The 14,445-nt window shown below is 36.8% G+C and overlaps 2 protein-coding genes across 5 annotated transcripts in view; one reads left to right on the forward strand and one right to left on the reverse strand.

Annotated features, from left to right (window-relative positions):
- Positions 1-11,397, reverse strand: part of LOC126814654 (uncharacterized) — a 44,450-nt gene extending 33,053 nt beyond the window's left edge. The window contains exon 1 of the mRNA XM_050539952.2: positions 11,268-11,397. The gene's annotated coding sequence lies outside the window, so the exon portion shown is untranslated. The remainder of the gene's footprint in view (positions 1-11,267) is intronic.
- The window catches only part of LOC126814628 (uncharacterized), a 29,013-nt gene that overhangs the window by 11,518 nt on the left and 3,050 nt on the right, over positions 1-14,445 (forward strand). Inside the window, exon 1 of one of the 4 annotated variants that reach the window (XM_050539922.2) lies at positions 11,421-11,655. The exons of 2 other annotated variants lie outside the window; for them this stretch is intronic. The gene's annotated coding sequence lies outside the window, so the exon portion shown is untranslated. Of the gene's footprint in view, positions 1-11,420; positions 11,656-14,135; positions 14,397-14,445 lie in introns of those variants that run through there. One more of the 4 variants, XM_050539938.2, reaches the window with a different exon arrangement.

The following is a 14,445-nucleotide window of genomic DNA, read 5'->3' on the forward strand; positions in this document are numbered from 1 at the left end:
CAACAGAAATTGTATTTCCCAGAATTGTGACTTATGTATTTCACGGTTAAATTACTGAATTCGACTTAAACCATTTAAATATAAACATACGTACACGTTTAAAATATCAAAACACACTAAAGTATCAGGAGCTTATTTCACGAAATTTTAACTAAGATAAAATCTAAATTTTAGTAACTTGATTGGATAATATTAGATTGATTTTAGCGCTTAGCCAATCAAAACTGAAGTATCTACTAAAATTTGGATTGTATCTTTAGTTAAGATTTCGAGAACCATAATCTAAATACATGTATCTGCTTTCACCAAATTCTAAGCCCTGTACCATCAAAACCAGAACCTGATAATTCGTCTACCATCAAAACCAGAACCTTGTAACCGATCTTTAAATCCAGAACCGTATAACCGATCATCAATTCCAGAACTCTGTATGCGATCATCAAAACCAGACCCTTATAACATATCATCAAATGCAGAACCTGCTAACCGATCATCAAAACCAAAATTTAGCTTTCATTAACTTGTTTTTATGTTCAGATGCATACAGTATCTCATCATGTTTTATAGTTGTGTAATTGCTCCCCGTTTCAGGTCTATCCTGGGATTAACTGTCTTTATTGAAACCATAAAAGTCTTTTAAAATGAATAGTAACCAGACAGTCATGACTTGTATCTTGAAAAACATAGACATCATTGGTGTAATCAAAACATGTTTCAGTTTCTTATAGAAATTTAGTGATTTAAACATTATGTATTCCGGGAATAAAACTTGGGAGCTACCAGGCACGGGGGCATTAACCATTACTTATCATTTAGACATTGTGTAATTTGAAAGAGAGAGAGAGAGAGAGAAATGGGGTTTAACGTCCACTCGACACAAACTAGGTCATTTCGGGACTAACATATGGTTTCATTTTATTTCAATAATTCGCTTGCGCATAGGGGTCTTTAGCAGTGGGAGGAAACCGGGTGTAATTTGAAATACTATAAATTATTTTGCTGTATATATATAACGGCCAACCAATCCAACAAATGTGTTCAGGATGTTGTAGTTTGGGTATACAGTGGGTTATAAATTTGAGTAATTCTTGAGTTGGTTACATACAAGAACTTCTTATGTTTTCAACTTTTTTTATACCTGCATATGGCGTTTAACGTCCACTCGACACAAACTAGGCCATTTCGGGACTAACATATGGTTTCATTTTATTTCAATAAAATAGCATTGGGAGGAAACAGAATGACCCGGAGAAAACCCACGAGGTTGGACATGCGACCCTACTCCCCTTGTCATGCACAACCGGGTAATCGAAACCACGCCGGTTGAAACTGCGTTAGGAAATCTTTCAAAACCTCATCTAAGGATATGATTATGTGAGCAAGCGTGTATCTGTACCTAACTGATTCTATGGTACATGTATCTCTATCACAGTGTAAACAATCTATGTAAACAAACCATAGTTTATTTACTCACATAGTAAACAAATGAAACTTTGTTTTGTTTATTTGGTTTTGTGAATGTAAAGTGTATTCTAGTATTTTAACCCCCATACATCCTTGGTTTATCTAAATAACACGAATAACGTCTTTACAAAATGAACATCGTATACTGAACATGATATAGTTAGGGTGTTACTAAGGACAGATTTATCAAGGCGTCTTATCCTGAACCCGTATTACCCAGTCTAGAAATTATATGTTTGAGTAAGCTAAGAATTTAACGTAATAGTGTGTTATATATTATGAACAAAGCAAAAGGTTGTTTTCCCAGACAAAAGCACGGATTAACAGTTTGGTTTCCAGCTCATCCTTAAATAAAACAAATGTTACATTTAACCCTCCAAGACTGTCTTAATAAACAGTTTTGATTTCCAGCTCATACTCAAGTGAAACAAATGTTATATTTAACCCTCCAATGCTGTCGTAATTAACAGCGCCATTTTTATAATATGCCTTATCGTTGCTCTGTGGTCTCTGATATTGCTTGAGACGATTTTGAAATCAGTGATGATCCAAATGACTTACAATTATTTAACCTTTTATGTGTTGAGTGCATTTGGACGGATCGCAGTAGCGTATCAATGTGGGGGAGGTGATGGTGGTGATGGTTGCGAGGGAGTGGGGGGGGCTAACGCCAGCATCTCTCCTGGCGGCACAAACTTTAGCTACATGTATATGCTACTCGTCCGTTCGTTCGTTCCTTCCTTGAGTTTTACGTCCACTTCCACCAATGGTGATATCGTAGACAAGTGTTTCCTGAGAAACTTGCCAGAGGAAGTCACAAAATAGGCTTGATCCAGCTTTTTTGGGGTACGGTGAATTTCATCCAAAGGAGAAACTCCGAGTGTAAGAAAAGAAAGCATGAATGGCGACCGTGCGCAATGTGGCCCGCTTTGCCATAAATGCTACGATCTTAGGTATGGTAAGTAAATTCAGGTTTGACTGTCAGCCGGGGTCCAACCTCGTGGGTTTTCTTCGGGTCTTCCGGTTTCCTCCCACTGCTAAAGACCCCTACGCGCAAGCGAATTATGGAAATAAAATTGAACCACGTTATTCCTGAAATGAACTAGTCTCTCTCTCTCTCTCTCTCTCTCTCTCTCTCAGTCGGGCTGGCTGGCACATAGATAACCAGCTTAAGTAGCTGTGGATATTGTTATTAGTGATCAGCGCGACCTTATGTTTTTGGTCTTCAGATTTTTCTGCCAAATTTACTTGCACCAAGGATCAACCTAAAAATAGATTGAAGGTTTCCTGCATCCACGTTAAACATGGCGATCATATTTTAGATCTGTATTAAAGGCACGGAGTCCCTGTAAATCACCGTGTATTGACCTTATTTTCCTAATAATGCAACCCGCAAACGTTAAAGCGATAAGTGCATATTTTCTATGAAAGTCAAAACATAATTATTTCTATATCTTTTACTTAATAGGTTGTCAAATCACTACTATACAATTATAGGAATCATTCTAGCACTTGAAAAAAAACATTCACATAAACATTTGAAATAATTTCTACTCGCCGACGTTATTTGGAAATTGTATCATTTCTTTTCACAAGAAAACTAAGTCTACACAATGAAAGAGGGAGTTGTCTCAATTGTCAAGGTCCGTGGTTAAACAGATAAGGATAATGCTGCTCGATTTTAAAAGAAAATGATATATTTGCAAATTTCTTAATTGACACAAGTGGATTATAGGATTTGGGATTATTCTTTAACTGGGTAAGACTATGTGTATAGAAGCCATGTATTTTAAAGCCTCTGTTACCATGTTTTAAACATATGACTTAAAAAATGCAATTATCGCTTTAAGGTAGATAAAACAAAAAAAGGTTTGAACGAATCTTTTGTTGTTGATGATTTGGTCCACTCCCTGCCGTAAGATTTAACATATCGTCTGCTATTGTATATAACCAACTAAACAAATACTCGATACATGAACCACTCTATAGGTAATCTTTTAACAAGAACACGTAAAACTGGACACCTTAACGTAGGAATGAATGAATGACTGAAATGGGGTTTAACGTCCTACTTTTCTGTACTCGATATATGAGAGAGAGAGAGAGAGAGAGAAAGAGAGAGATGGGGTTTAACGTCCACTCGACATAGTCATTTCGGGACTAACACATGGTTCAATTTTTTTTCTATAATTCGCTTGCGCGTAGGGGTCTTTTGCAGTGGGGGGGGGGGGGGCGGAGGACCCGGAGAAAACCCACGAGGTTGGGATAGGCGATCCTACTCCTTGTCACGTACAACCAGGGATTCGAAACCACGCCAGTTGACTCAATGACAGGCCTTATGATACAGCGTGCACGTGCTAATCATTTGCCCCCCCCCCACTCCCCCGACATGGAGAAGCCACGCACAGTATTGACGTACAATATTGATACTTCGTTTCGTTTTACTTTCGATTCTCCATCGTCTGCCCTTAAAATATGGACACTATATTAATAATATATATGTATACACTGGTTTATATATTCATGAATACTCTCATATATGTACATAAATCAGTAGAACACTCGGGATTATTTACATTGATATTGACTTTAAAGATGAAATCTCATGTAAATCCCTAGGCTTATGGTAGGCTTATAAATCCATTAGATTAGTCCTACGGATGACTATACCAACCTATCGCTAATTTTTACGTTGGTTATACCTAGATTTGGGTACATAAGGAGTGGTTTGTGTCATGTTGGTTAACGAGACATATGAAACAAGCAGTCTCAGATCGTATAGTTACGATGTTATAGACACCAATATATATTAACCATGACCTTCCACTTAAAGGAAGTTGTTGTTTTTATGTTCGATTCCCCGAGGCCCAATCACTATTTTTTTTTACAGGTGTTTAACGACAAAAACGTAAGCTAGACATATATGTAGGTAAATCAAATGTTTAGGCCATAAATTAAAACTGTTATCTAGCCATTGCATTTTACCTGTACTCGTGTCACTGCCTTCAGACATGTGTGCAAAGGTACCGTTTGTAAATTCCTCAAGTAAGAAGCTGTAACAGGCGATTTATAATTAAAAATTAAATTTCTACGTGTTCCTGTGTCTCTCACTCGAGATACATACACGTAAAAATTATCTTTGTCAAGGAAGAAGTTGTTACAGGCGATCTTTACTTGAAAATTAAAACTCTACTATAGCTCCTGCATTTTACGAGTCCCTGTGTCTCTCACTCGAAATACATGTACAAAAGTAGGCTACCTTTGTAAATTGCTCTAGTGAGAAGCTGTTACATGCATTCTAGTATTAAAAATAAAAAAACACTACTCAGAAAACTAGTTCAAGGATATTACGTGTTCACGTGTCTCTTCCTGGAAGTACGTGTACAAACGTACCTTAATGAATTCCTCAAATGAAAAGTTGTTACAAGTGTTAAAAAATAGATGATATGCATATACATGTACACTAGCCTATTGTATCCTACGGAACCGTATTAGAGCCATAAATGAATAAACATTCTCATTAAATCCTAATTAGGAGATAGTAAGTCCTAATTACTAGTTACTGTCTCCTAATTTTGGACTTATTTAAATGGTCCCAATACGCTTCCGTAAGATCCTGTGTCAACCGAACAACAAAACTTGTAATTTAATAGTTTAAATCCTTATACGGTCAGTTTGTTTGGTATTAATGTTACAAGAGAGCGTTATTTCCTCTAATCATACCACTACTGAAGAAGATTTATAAAGGTTACCTCAACCTTTACAAATGTCAACGTGTTAACGACATAGGTTTTTTTAACTTCAGAAAATAGGAGTTCCTGTGCATATATACTATATTTATCATGGAAAGTAACAACGACCTTATTGACAGAACATTTGATCTACTGGGCATATTTATCTAGGAAAGTGCATGACACCGACCTTATTAACAGAATTTGGGAATTCTGACATGTTAACCATTTCGAATCTGGTGTTATGGTTCCATTCACTGGCAAGTTTAATATATATTTAAATAACAATTTTAATATATATTTAGATAACAATTTTAATATATATTTAAATAACAATTTTAATATATATTTAAATAACAATTTTAATATATATTTAAATAACAATTTTAATATATATTTAAATAACAATTTTAATATATATTTAAATAACAATTTAACGACAGATGTTTATTATTACTTCAGAAAATGGGAAGGGAAGGGGGGGGATGGCTGAATGGTTAGCGTGTGCACGCCGTATCATAAAGTATGTCATTAAGTCAACTGGCTTGGTTTCGATTCTCCGGTTGTACGTGACAAGGAGTAGGGTCGCCTGTCCAACCTCGTGGGTTTTCTCCGGGTCCTCCCACTGCTAAAGACCCCTACGCGCAAGCGAATTATTGAAATAAAATTGAATCATATGTTAGTCCCGAAATGACCTAGTTTGTGTCGAGTGGATGTTAAACCCCATCTCTCTCTCTCTCTCTCCCTCTCTCTCTGGGAGTTCTGAGGAATAATTATCGTAGAAAGTGCATGACAACAATCGTATTAACATATTTTGACAATCTGTTGATACTATAGCCCCAATCACTTGAAATATTAAACAATATATATATTATGACAGATGTCGTGCACGATATAGGGTGGGTTTGATACCACTTTTTATTTATATGGTAATCTCGCACAGCTAACAAGTCGTGTCTTTCTTGTGTATTTAAAAGAGACAAAACCCAGTGCGGACATCCCTCTACATTTAGATACTAAGTAAAGAGATATTTGGACCACCATGTGCCAAACATTCTTAGAATTTGTAATGTGGCTGTGGTAACCTGGAGGCCAGTATCCACACTACAACTTCTGTTTTCACTTCAAATCACTACAAATAAATTAAACCTTTACCAGATGGCGTGAAGTAGAGACGGTCGTCTATCTATTATTGTTGTGCATTGTAGAAATTCATGAAATTGAATAACAATTGAGGCAACAATCTGTGTTACATTTTCAAACAAAATTGAACACACGACCCGTTACGCTTAGATTTTTCCTGGTGATATTTGTGTTCTAACCTCGGGGTTAATAAAAATAATATTTTACTGATTTCAGCATCTTGTTAACTTGTGTCTTAAAGTTGTTTAAACTAGAGACGGTTGTCTATCTGGTATTGTTGTCCATTGCAGAAATCCACGAACTTGAATAACAATTAAGACAACGATCTTCGTTACATTTTCAAAATGACTTTAACTTTTTTTTTTCCTGCACCAAATTAAACACATGGCCGTTAGGTTTGGATTTTTGATTTTTGGGGTGACATTTATGTTTGAAACTACTTGGGGTTAATAGAAGTCATACTTTACGAATTTCTTCATCTTGTTGAAATGAATGATTCCGGCGTGGATTCCCCTTGTCAGTGATGCAGAACGGAGGGCCTGACAAGGATAGCTGCCTAGTCGTTCGGATGGGACGAAAAACCGAGGTCCCGTGTACACATTGGCGTGCACGTAAAAGATCCCTTGGCAGTTGGAATTCGATATAAGAGTAGGCCGTAGCGCCGCTGCCCGGGCAAAATTTCCCTCATAGCACACTGTATGGCGTATGCCCGTGTTCAATTAGCCCAGGTTAGGTGCAGAAGAGTAGGACGTTAAACCCCATTTCATTTTGTTGAAATGATGTTTTAAATTTGATGAACCAACCAGTATAATATAGATATGAAAACGCAAATGTGCAGAACCACATGAACAACGATAAAGATATATATCTGCCGAGCCTTTTAATTGTTGCTCCATTCAAGAAAATAGTACAATGCAATCTACAACTATCCTTCAAATAACTTTCATTCATCATCATTTGAAAAAAAAAACTACGCTTCACTGAGTCTTATATAGCATCGTTAATGCTCTGTAACATGGTTTATTTATGTCAACCGTATAAGAAAAAATACTAAATCATCCTTAAAAGGCTTTTGTTGGTATACACAGCCTTTAAATATGTCGTAATGTGGACGTTTATTGAGAAGAATTCATGCAGAACGAAGAACATTGTAGATCTATATAGGTTTATGTAAGTCTGGGCACGTTGTCGATTGTATTTTCTTTAAATATACGCGTGTACGATAATGCTACAAATACGTTGTGACGGCTGTTAAGAAATAGAGTGACGGGAACTAACAGAATGAGACCCCTGTCTCATGTATTTGTGATCGTCCCTTGTATTCTCCTTATTTGGGCAACTCACATAACTTGTACAAATGTGTAAGAAATGTAATGAAATAAAATAGGGTTTAACGTCATACTGTTCTGCTCCGACTAGGCTATAGAAGACGGGCATACAGTATGTTATGGGGGACATTTTACCCTACGCTCTACTCCTATATCGAATTTCAACTACCAATGGATATTTTACGTACATGTCAGTGTGAACATGGGACCTCGATTTTTCGTCCCCAACAGAATGACTATACTTTGTCCTTGCCAGGTCCTCCGTCCTGCACCACTGACAAGGGAAACTACGCCAGGTCCTCCGCCCTGCACCACTGACAAGGGGAACTACGCCAGGTCCTCCGTCCTGCACCACTGACAAGGGGAACTACGCCAGGTCCTCCGCCCTGCACCACTGACAAGGGGAACTACGCCAGGTCCTCCGTCCTGCACCACTGACAAGGGGAACTACGCCAGGTCCTCCACCCTGCACCACTGACAAGGGGAACTACGCCAGGTCCTCCGCCCTGCACCACTGACAAGGGGAACTACGCCAGGTCCTCCGCCCTGCACCACTGACAAGGGGAACTACGCCAGGTCCTCCGCCCTGCACCACTGACAAGGGGAACTACGCCAGGTCCTCCGCCCTGCACCACTGACAAGGGGAACTACTCCAGGTCCTCCGCCCTGCACCACTGACAAGGGGAACTACGCCAGAACATCCCGATGAACTTTCTCAGTCTATACTTTGATGCTCGTGGTGTATTGTAGATCTGATCAGATGCCTGTCGCACATGTGTTGAAACCACCTACATATTTATCCATGAAACAATTTGAAGATGTCTGGAGGCTATCTCAACATTAATATAACATAATTTTAATGGGAAACAATCTCTGGTTTTATTATATAAGTGAGACATTTCGACAAGTTATCAAACACATAAAACCAGTGATTGTTTCCCATACAAATTGCGTTCTGTTAATGTGTTTCTCAATCGCTAAATGTCATCTATCTCGGCAAGTTCCATGGGGCTATGCGAGAGACACGCAATAACGAGCTTTGCGTCATGGTTTTGAGTTTTTGAGACCCCTTGAGTTTTTGCGCCCCCTAGAAAATGGTAAAATGTCAGGCGGTTCCAATGCGGTTTTCAACATTCAATGCTCAACCAATGTCAAACATATACCGTGGGTCAGATATGCTACAAATCAACTCTAGCATGTTCCACACAGCTTAGTATTACTCGGCGACACGGAAGGAATCCCTCTCCCCCCCCCCCCCCCCACGCACACACACATATAAATATTTTGTTCTAGGGAGTGGGGGGGTATGGGATCTTGTTCCCCATCCATGGTCATACACCCTTGGCATGTTCTTGGAATACAGTCAGTATTGGTATGAAAGCATACATACAAAAACTCCTCTGTTCTTATTTTGTACTGAACAGTACTTTCTTTACATATATTCTTATCAGTAAATAACACACGAGCTTCATAAAATATTATTAAACAATATATCAACTTATAATTAGAAACCACTGGTTTTATATCATTTCTCATCTTTCGAAAGGTAGTCATTACATTTTGATAAGGAGATAGAATAACAGAAGACACGTACGTGTATGTGGTTCTCATATCTACTACCAAAATCTCCAGTTCGGTGTGAGGAGTGTTTTTTGTTCTGTTTAGATAAATCGGAATATTAGCAGAGAGTTGACCAAATTTATATAGAATAGCATCTGATTACAGGTGTCTTCCTTCTAACATGAAATGATTTTAGAGATCGTTTGTGTTCTCCATCGTCTTGTATTTATCTGAATTAATCGAGTATAATTGTTTCTACTATTCCAGCAATTGTTTCTTCTTTATATTAAAAATTAATGTATTTTCTTTAAAAAATTCGACATTTTGATTAATTGCTATTTTAACGATAAAATAATGAATAGAAAACGCCCTTCACCCTAATTGCAATGGCTATTCTTCATTTGTTTTTATATTTCTCTACATGATAAACTTGAAATAATGAATAAATGGGCGTCCAACATATAAGATTAATTGTACATTATCTCTAATAAAAACTTCGAAAACAACAAAAAGCGTACATAATATACCTGTTTGGACTATATAGCAATTATTATACTAATTTGTTTATCTGATATAAAGTCACTTTAATTTGAATAAATTAAAGAGACAATCAACCAGATGGACCATAATTATTTAAACGTTATGTACCGTTTTATTCACAACACTGCTATTACATTTCAATTAAGCTAATCTGGGTACAATGGGGACTGTGTACAAATAGACTGGCTTGTAATTAACAGAATTAGGAATTACTATTATCGTTCAATGAATGGCCTAAGATCAAACAGAATTTACATTTTTAAGCAATTCTGTGAATAAAAGATTTTGAAATTATTATCATCATAGTCAACTGAAGCTAATTCAAACTTTTAATGCCCATAAGATCAGACAGGCTGTCATTTAAGTCCGAGCATGTCTGTATAAAGTCTAAATATAACGCTTCATACCACACACAATAAAAAGTAGTTTTATGAAAATCATTAAAGTCCATCATTTAGTTAAATCTGTCAATTTGAATTTATAGCTATTTTGTTTTTGTTTCTATTGATTTAAACCATCAAATACAGTAATAATAATTGTGCTATCTTTTTTTCCGTACAAGTCAGTATATTCTTCATAAAGTTCAGATGTGTTTAATTACATAACAACAAGTTCAACCGTCTTTACGTTAAAACGATAGTAGGATAATATTGAAACCACACGGCATGATGTGCCTTTAATAGTACTTTTGATGGAGTAAGCTCATGCTTGGATTTGACATTTATTTTAGGCGTGTGTCCCCTTTAATATTCTTTAAACCGTTTGCGTGACACAACTCGGCATATGCACTCTAGATCTTCATCAAAGTCAGATTTTAATTATTCATATCAATGTGAGGAAATTTTCCTAACCCAATTAGTTTAATTGTCCAATTAAAATATAAAAGGGTTTTGTAATGTTAGATATTATTTCTCTATGAATTTATTAGTTTTATAATGCGAAATAAAAAATAATTTGGCTATGAACATAATGCATATTATTTTCCTATACAAAACTTTACCATATTGAGTAAGTATAACTTCTTTGACATTTAATTAGTAACTGAACTTATTAACACAAGGTACCCTCTACGAAACGCTGCATAGTAGTAAATCCAGTGATTGTGTATCCATAAACTTGTACCGTGTGTTAATATTTTGTATATGTACATGTAAGTCACATTGTGGAGTTTATTTCCAACCCATAACTATAACTTTATACATGTAAGTAAATGTACCTGGTCATTTGTACATAACGTGAAGAACAATGGTGGGGTGGGCCACCCTTGACACACGCCGTGTTTACGAATTAGAAGTGGTGATATCGCCCTCGATAACAGTATGCAGTAATGTCATCTTGAATGAAGAGACAATGGGCACAAGCAGACAAGCCGTTTATAAATGTCATTAAATCTATGAATAACTCGATGTGTTTCTAAATTTCCATAGTTACATATCCTAACACTAATTAGTTAACTCCACTAAAAGGTTACAAAAAATTAAAATGACATGTGGAAACTTACCCACAATTTTTCCTTAGTAATCCGCTTAAATATACCGTAAATCCTACTACACACTACACAGTACCCGGCTATAATGTCAGACTGGCTTTGCTGTAACACGCTTGGATTCATTTCCCACCACAGGAAGTCAGTTACACTCGATATCGAGGCCGAGTACGACATTCCTCTTTTTCAGTGTTTACCATAGCAACGCGTGATCGTTGTGTATCGATCCAGGGCTGCAGGTAAATATTTCGTTATTTACGAGCAAATGTTTCTGGATTAAATTGATTTATCTTCATCCTCGACAAATTCTTAGCGTAACTGGAATAATGTGCGAGCCCTCGCTGTGTTAGTGTCAATATTGAACTTGTGTAATACGACCACAACATCTTACTTATATCAACAGGTATGTAGTCGTTTTGTTAGATTTCAATGCACCTCTGTGTGAACAGGCCTACATAATATATATGGTATGTTGTATCCCTTACCACTGGGCAATACTATTTGTGTTTTAATATTGATGAATACTGAAAACGTCATGGCTTTTAAGATTTTAAAACGTTTTTAATGAAACCATAAGTCTATTACTCGGTGCGAGCCATGGTGACTCAGTGGGGCGCTGGCTCGCCATACTGGAAGTCTCGGGGTCGATCCCGGTATTAGCCGAGAAGGTTCCTCGAGGTTTTCCAGCGTGGTTTCCATAGGCCAGTGACACAGAACAGTGGCTGTGTCCATAACAGTGTATAGTCGTTCGTGGGAGACCGAGGTCTCATGTGCACATTAACGTACACGTAAAAGATCCCTTGGCAGTTGGACAGTGGGTCGTAGCACGTATCACTGCTGCCCTTCTTAGTACACTGCATGCCTTATTCCATCATCATTTGCCCGGATGGAGTAGAAAAATGGGACGTTAAATCCCATTTCATCTCATTTTATTTCCATTATACTCAACAGGTGCGTGACACGGTAATAAGTCAATAAACTACAGTTAAAGAATAATATGTAAACGTGGAATGTTATATTTATAAAGTATTGCGTGTACATATATTGTCTAAAGTGTGTAATTTTCGAAGTTAACGAATGGTTTTTGGTTTCTTTTGGGGTTTTTGTTTTGGCGGGGGTGGGGGGGCTATACTAATAAAATCTTTATTTCGTGTATGAAAGACCAAAGGTCCATGGTGCGATTTGTCGTCAAAATTTTGAGAAGAATAAACAAGATGAATTCAAATTATCTTAAGAAATTAAAATACAAATTCCTCTATTTTGGACAAGGCTGTGGCACGTGATTGTCTCGACTTTTGATTGATGAAATTAACATTTTTTTCTGTCTTAAGTATTTACCATTTATATTAGCAGTTTTAACACAAATAGAGAGGGAGAAATTGGGTTTAACTTCCACTCGATACAATCTAGGTTATTTCGCTATTAACCCATGGTTCAATTTTATTTCTATAATTCGCTTGCACGTAGGGGTCTTTAGCACTGGAAGGAAGCCAAAGCACCCGGAGAAAACCCACGAGGTTGGATAGACGTTAACACTATGTATATATACGTATTTAATGAATCATTTCTTTAATTTGAAACGTATTGAAACTGAAGTCCTACACTGTGAATAAACATTAAGCATTTTCTTGACATTTAATAATTTGCTTACCAATACTAATTATTGACAAGGAATTGGTTCGAAGGCCTATCCTAACACCCTGGAATAATCATTAAATGAAATGAAATGAAATTAAGTGGGGTTTAACGTCCAACTGTTCTGCTCCGAACTAGGCTAATGAAGACGGGCATACGCCATACAGTGTACGATGAGGGAGTTTGTCCGGAAAGCGGCACTACGGCCTAATCTTATATCGAATTGCAACTATCAAGGGATCTTTTATGTGCACGCCAATGTGTACACGGGACCTCGGCTTTTCATCCCATCCGAACGGCTAGACAGCTTTCCTTGTCAGGCCCTCCGTTCTGCATCACTGACAAGGGGGGAACCACGCTGGAACATCTGGATGAACTTTCTCGGCCAATGCTGAGATATCTCCGTTCTTGTTTATATCTAATGCTTAATAAATTTGCTTACAAATACTTATTCTTGTCGCAAAATTAAATTTTTAAATTAAAATTAGATATATTATACAGATTAATTCAAGTGGTGCTAGATGGGTCGTTTTGACGAGTATCAATTCCTACTAATTACCAATTGATCATTGACTGAAATCAGATAACAAGCCATGCAATTCCTACTAATTAACAATTGATCATTGACTGAAATCGGATTACAAGTCATGATGTCAATCAAGGAAATCTGAACATATGATTTGATTGATGCGTAACCAAAGTGACATACAAAACAAAAATACTTTTAGTAAATTTGTATCCAGGATAACTAAATAATTTTATTTTGGTGTACGGTCTGGATTCAGAACTAACTTTCACGATCCGTTCTTGTCAATAGGAAATTACAAAAGTTCATTGATGATCTCCAAATAAGGAAATTGTAAGATACCGATTCAAATCGATTCCACTTTACACCAAACAAAAGAAACTTTGCGGATTGCGAATTTAAGAAATTTAACGAACTCTACATTGTGTTATTCACACACTGCTGCTATTATTGGCATGATTTCCTTGACGATCTAAAGCTAACAGGCAAATATGATCGTGTCTATAGACTCATGGTTAAAATAAACATAGGCTTTTAAATTGATTGTCTGTCTGGTTGATAGAGGTAAACTGATGTCACAGCACATAATGTAAATAAGAAGGGTTACAGCGGATACCCTTGTTCCATAGTAAATACATTCTTATTAAACAAATCTTCCTCTCTTTTCCTTTAAATCGATAACTGGGCATCAACAGCGCACATTAAATAAAATCATCTGGGTTTAAACTGTTGGTCCGAAAAAAGAAACCGGCCAACTTATCCTAACTTAATTCATTTCCAATTCTAAATATCGAGAACTCCGTGACACGGGGACTATACAGGATTCCCTATGTCAAGGGCGATAAGCAAACTTGTATGGTTTATTTAAATAACTCAGCATTCGTGGAGTCTTTTCGGTGTTAAATACGAAATGCATCAGTTCATACAGATATACGAAAGCTGAAAAGTCTAGATTATGATTAGGATATTTAATTTCTAACCAGGTCTTGCCTATAATCATGATCCGGTTCGAACGATGACAAGACAATTGAT

This window comes from Patella vulgata, chromosome 1, assembly GCF_932274485.2.
Source record: "Patella vulgata chromosome 1, xgPatVulg1.2, whole genome shotgun sequence".
Classification (NCBI taxonomy): Eukaryota; Metazoa; Mollusca; class Gastropoda; family Patellidae; genus Patella; species Patella vulgata.